At 49.1% G+C, this 5,818-nt stretch overlaps 1 pseudogene across 1 annotated transcript; it reads left to right on the top strand.

The window, feature by feature from the left end:
* The first annotated feature begins 4,651 nt into the window (after nucleotides 1–4,651).
* On the top strand, nucleotides 4,652–5,278 carry LOC311530983 (olfactory receptor 14I1-like; annotated as a pseudogene). Its single transcript has one exon. The product of its transcript is annotated as an olfactory receptor 14I1-like (transcript).
* Nucleotides 5,279–5,818: the final 540 nt, after the last annotated feature.

Below are 5,818 nucleotides of genomic sequence, written 5' to 3'. Positions count from 1 at the left end.
AGAAATTTAAGTGATACTAAGCAAGAGAAAGAGACAAATTTCAAACAGACAAAGAAAACACAACACACTTTGCAGTGACTAAAACTGAATCTTAACAAGTCACAATCTTTGCCTTAGCAGTTTCCAGACTAATGTCTCAGCTTTCCTAACAGACCTTATTTGATGTCCCTGTAGGGTACAAAACTTCTCTGACGAATCCGCTGATTTGATTGCTTCATCTTCTGGTTTCAGACCCTCTGTTCTCCTTCTGGGGTGCCTGGACCCTGATTGTGACATCTCTCTGGCCCAGCCTCTTACACAGATGTGTGCTGCAGCCAGCCCAGCACAGGGAGCAGTGGGGACAGATGATCTCCTCCTGTCAGACCAAGCAACATGGGTCCCATTGAGGCTTAGATGGAAGATCCCAGGCATCTCCTGGAGGTAAGAACTGTCCACTCTTCTGGACACTTGGGGCTGTTGCAAGAAAGAGGGGGCTCCTGTTCCATAGCCTATTTGTCCTCATGACTGTTTTTGTATTCTCAGAGGATGTGTCCGGGACCCTGGAGACTGTTTCGTGCAGGAGGTTTGAGCGGGGAGAGATCACTCACTGTCATGACCCATGGGTCATTAACCCTGGTCTGCAGGGTTCCTGGGAGCAGCCACCCTCCAGCACGCCACCTGGAAGCCTACGAAAAACTGCTTACCTCAGACTTACGAAGTCCAGACCCAGTTTGAGGCTCCTATTGGCAGAGTCCCAGAGCAGCTAATCGGCCCCCAGGACCTCCTTAAACCAGCAGCAGGAACAAGAAGCTGTCTGAACAGCCGCGCTCCTCCCCGGCTCTGGACCGTTTGTTGGCTGTTCCTGCTCCCACTCCCCAGGCTTGATTTCCTGGCATCCGGACTTGGGGTGACTCACCTGATTTGAGGTTCTGAACACAATTTGGTCTTTTGCTTCTGCTCTTCCAGTATCCTGACCCAGCTGACTCTCAACTCCTGTCTTGTGAGTGTGGACTCTGCCTCTGACCACTAGGTCTGGCTGCCCATGACCCGGCCATGACACTGACTTTTCTACAATTCCTCCAATGCCCTTTTCTGCTCTCCAGCTCTGCTCTCCCAGCAAGACACACCAATCCCTTGGCTCCCAGAGTCCTGCTTGCCTGCTAGTCAAGGGCTCAGGGAGAGTGCTTGTCTTGCCCCCTCCCTGACCACAGCTGCTTTTCCTCGGGGACTCTCCCTAGCGCAGAGGAGAATCCGTCCTGGCAGCAATTCAGGAAGTCACAGAAGGGACGGTCTGCTCAGCTCCCTCTGCAATGCCACTGCCCGAGACCATTACGAGTGGGTGCCCAGTGATTGCGCCGGCAGCTCCTTGAGAGATTCCTGGGGGCAGGGTAGTCGTGTTTCATGGTGACCATGGGAAGCCATGCAAAGAGTGCGGCATTGAAGAGACTCTGCTGCTGTCCCAAAGGGTTTCTGTTCTCCTGCATGGTCAGACCGTGGGGCCAGGTTGCAGAATGGGGAAGAGCTGTTTGATGATGATTTGGAGGATTCACCATATAGGTGGCAGCAGCTGCAGATCCTGGAATCCCTATGGTAGGGTGACCATGCGTCCGGATTTTCCTGGACATTTTTTTGGGTTTTAAGTCGCCGTCGGGGTGGAATTAGGAAAACTCTCAAAAGGTCCGGGATTACCCTCCCAATGCAGAGTGCGACGCGGCTGACAGGGCTGCCGGGCCAGATTGAGCCGCTCACATCCGGGCCTCCAGCAGCCAGAGCCCGTCCCCTGCTCCCCCCTCTCCTGCAGCCTCAGTGCACCGTGGCTGGATAAGTGTGGGATACCCGGGGATCTGTCAGGGGGCAGGGGTTTGGATAGGGGTCGGGGTTCCATTTCAGCGAGTAGCTGTGGATATTCTGGGTCCTTTTCCGAAAAAGACACCCAGAGGAAAGCAGTACATACTGACTTTCATGGATTTTGCCACCCGATGGCCAGAAGCAGTAGCTCTAAGCAACACCAGGGCTAAAAGTGTGTGCCAGGCACTAGCAGACATTTTTGCCAGGGTAGGTTGGCCCTCCAACATCCTCACAGATGCAGGAACTAATTTCCTGGGAGGAACTATGGAAAGCCTTTGGAAAGCTCAGGGGGTAAATCACTTGGTTGCCACTTCTTACCACCTTCAAACAAATGGCATGGTGGAGAAGTTTAATGGAACTTTGGGGGCCATGATACTTAAATTCGTAAATGAGCACTCCAATGACTGGGACCTAGTGTTGCAGCAGTTGCTCTTTGCCTACAGAGCTGTACCACATCCCAGTTTAGGGTTTTCACCATTTGAACTTGTATATGGCCGTGAGGTTAAGAGGCCATTACAGTTGATGAAGCAGCAATGGAAGGGGTTTACACCCTCTCCAGGAACTAACATTCTGGACTTTGTAACCAACCTACAAAACACCCTCTGAACCTCTTTAGCCCTCGCTAAAGAAAACCTACAGGATGCTCAATAAGCGCAAAAAGCCTGGTATGATACACATGCCAGAGAGCGTTCCTTCAAAGTAGGGGACCAGGTCATGGTCTTAAAGGCGCTCCAGGCCCATAAAATGGAAGCATCGTGGGAAGGGCCATTCACGTTCCAAGAACACCTGGGAGCTGTTAATTGTCTCATAGCTTTCCTCACCTCCAACCGAAAGCCTAAGGTGTACCATATTAATTCTCGAAAGCCCTTTTATTCCAGAGAATTCAATGTTTGTCAGTTTACAGCGCAGGGAGGAGATGACGCTGAGTGGCCTGAAGGTGTCTACTACAAAGGGAAAAGTGATGGTGGCGTGGAAGAGGTGAATTGCAGAAGGAGGCTGAAAGGATTCTCAGATACCTGTGCCATTAGCTTCTAGATTCTGCTATATAGATAGATATTGACCAAAAAATCCTAGTGCTGGATGACTGACTGTGTCTTCCGTTGGGAAAAAATCCACAAAGACTAGCACAGGAAGTTTGCTATTTCAATTAAACGTGTTGGGGGATCAACATACAGGGAAGAATTAAGATGATAAATATGAATTACAATACGAACTGGTTAAGACCTTTCCCATCAGTTTAATCAAATACCTACTGCTGACTGGAATTTTTCCTCCCGTCAGGAAAATTTTTTCTTTTCACTGAAAACCCTAAATCCATTTCCCCCCACCACCACCTCAGTTTTTGGCAAATGAAAACTTTCTGCTGAAAACTGATTTTTTTAAATTCCAAAACCAATACAGTTTGTTTTTTTAAGTTTTCATTTTTTTTACAAAACAATCCCAAAATGTTTGAGAAAAGCAGACAGATTCTGAGATGTGTTGTTATTTAGCTTAAAAACCAATCTCCATTAAAAAGAACCCAGCTGACAATTTCCAACCAGCAGTAAATCTTAAATAAATTGGGGAACATTAATATTTCCTGATAAGAGCCTGATTTCAAACCCATTGATTCTATCGCATCTGTGTGATTTCTCTTTCAAAGGGATAGTTGTGAAGAGGTAACAACTGAATAACCAGTAAAGTTGGCAGCGCACAGAATGTTTTACACAGAAGAGCCCCTTTAAACCCTGGGTTAGAGTTGAACCAAGCAGCCAAAGCCTGTCTGTCCTGACCCCGTTCAAGGACATACAGGAGCTCCCTGGGAGTAGAACTCAGACGTCCTGGCCTAGCTCCACACTGCTGTCGGCTGAGTATAGATGGTGTAAATGGCTGTGCAGAATATACAGAGAGTAAGACACGAGGCTACGTTTCCAAAGGTATTTAGATGCCTAGTGGGATTTTCAGAATCACCTAGGAGATCACAACTTGTCGATTTCAAGGGGTTTTGGGGTCCTGATGCTTTTGAGAATCCCACAAGGTGCCTCAATATCTTTAAAAATCTGCCCCACAGCCCCTCTCTGAAAGCCCTTATAGTCCTAGAAGACACGGCAGAGAAAGGGAGACGGGGGAAACAGAGGCAGAAAGCGGGGAAAAGACTGGTCCAAGATCACACAGCAGGTCACTGGCAGAGACGAGAACAGAGCCCAGGTGTCCTGACAGCCACTGCACCACACTGCACAGAGTAAACAATGCAACAGAGCGGTGACGGAGGGATGCTGCTAGCCCATTGTTACATGCAGGCAGAAGTGCAGTTGGGAGTTGTTGCCATAAATCAATTTGGAAGCAGGCAGCAGGCCGTCTAGGCACAGAGCTTGGGGTGTAAAAATTACAGATGAGCTGCTATTTACGATGCTGGGTGAGTCGACATCATATTGCCCTGCAAAGTGAGAATCAGGCTGTGTTAGCATTTTAGTTGATCAGTTTCATACCCAAGCTGTGAGAATTGTTGGGTTTGGAGTGTGCTTTGTTCCATCCTTCATATTGCATTTTATCAAGCCACACCTTGGGCCAAATCCTCTGATGGGATAAATTGATGAAGCGCCCTTGACTTTAAAGGAGCTGATCCAATTTACACCAGTGTGATAACACAACTCATTGATTGTCAGAGGCGAGGAGCACTAACAACACCTACTCATTGTACGTGACGAGTGCTGTGCACCTTTCACGTTCACATAACGAGATATTAGGGAAAGGGGAAACAGGGCCATTCCCTCTGTTGCTCTAATCCTGACCGTTGTCCTTCTCATTCCCTCCACAGACATCAGACAGTGCACTGAGGAAGAAAATGTCAAACCAAACCGCTCTGACCGAGTTCCTTCTCCTGGGATTCTCTGACGGTCGGGAGCTGCAGATGTTACACTTTGTGGTGTTTCTATTGCTTTACCTGATATCCCTGCTGGGGAACCGTCTCATCATCACAGCCATAGCCCTTGACCTCCACCTTCACACCCCCATGTACTTCTTCCTGATAAATTTGGGCATCCTCGACCTCGGCTCCATCTCTGTCACTATCCCCAAATCCATGGCCAATTCCCTCATGAACACCAGATCAATTTCTTATTCTGGATGTGTTGCCCAAGTCTTTCTAGTTGTCTTCTTCACTTCAGCAGATTTTGCCTTATTGACCATCATGGCGTATGAGCGATATGTCGCTATCTGCCAACCACTGTACTATGAGACACTGATGAACAGGACAGCTTGTGTCCAAATGGCAGCCAGTGCCTAGACCAGTGGTATTCTCTACTCTGCACTCCAGAGGGCCAAGCCCATTCCTGGGGCCTCTCCAGGGAAATCGGTGATTTTGCACCCAGGATACACTGGGTCCCTTCTGCTGAGCTGTTTTCTACTCTCTCCCCTGCTAATGCCCCCTGGGGATAATCACAGCTCTGTGCTCCTCACAGGGGTTTCCTAGGGGATGTCCCACTTGGTCTGATTGCTTTGGTTGCTCTCAGTAACTGAATCCCTGGGCTGATGTTATGTCCCTGGCACACCATGCTGGGTGCACCACGCTGCGGCAGGGCCTGGGAATAGATTGTGCCCCAATAAGGCAACTTGAGAGAGCAGGACTGTCCCTCGCCTTCGGCCCCTGAACATCTGAGAGGAGCTGAGGTCTCAGTTCACACCCCATTTCCATGTGGAAGCTACAAACATTGTCGAGCAGGATGGGACAGGCTGGCGTGGGAGATAAGAGATGAAGTTGCTGCTTTCACCTCTAAGTCACCTGTCCAAACCCAGCCCCACTGAGCAGGAGCCCAGGGCTAAATGAGCAAAAGCATTTTGGTGCCTAAGTCCAAAATTTACATCCTCAAAAGCTCTGGAGTTATGGGTGCGTGTGTGTCTGCCTGCTGGCCGGCTGATGTGAGCACTGCGTAAGGGCTCTTGGACATGATTTGACCCTTTCTCTCTCCACTGTGTAATAACAGAGCTGACTGAGACTCAACTGAGAGTTTTG

Source organism: Lepidochelys olivacea, assembly GCF_965140295.1.
Source record: "Lepidochelys olivacea isolate rLepOli2 genome assembly, chromosome: 14".
NCBI classification, from domain to species: Eukaryota; Metazoa; Chordata; order Testudines; family Cheloniidae; genus Lepidochelys; species Lepidochelys olivacea.
Note: the sequence above shows the minus strand (reverse complement) of the source record. Positions and strands in the feature narration are given on the sequence as shown.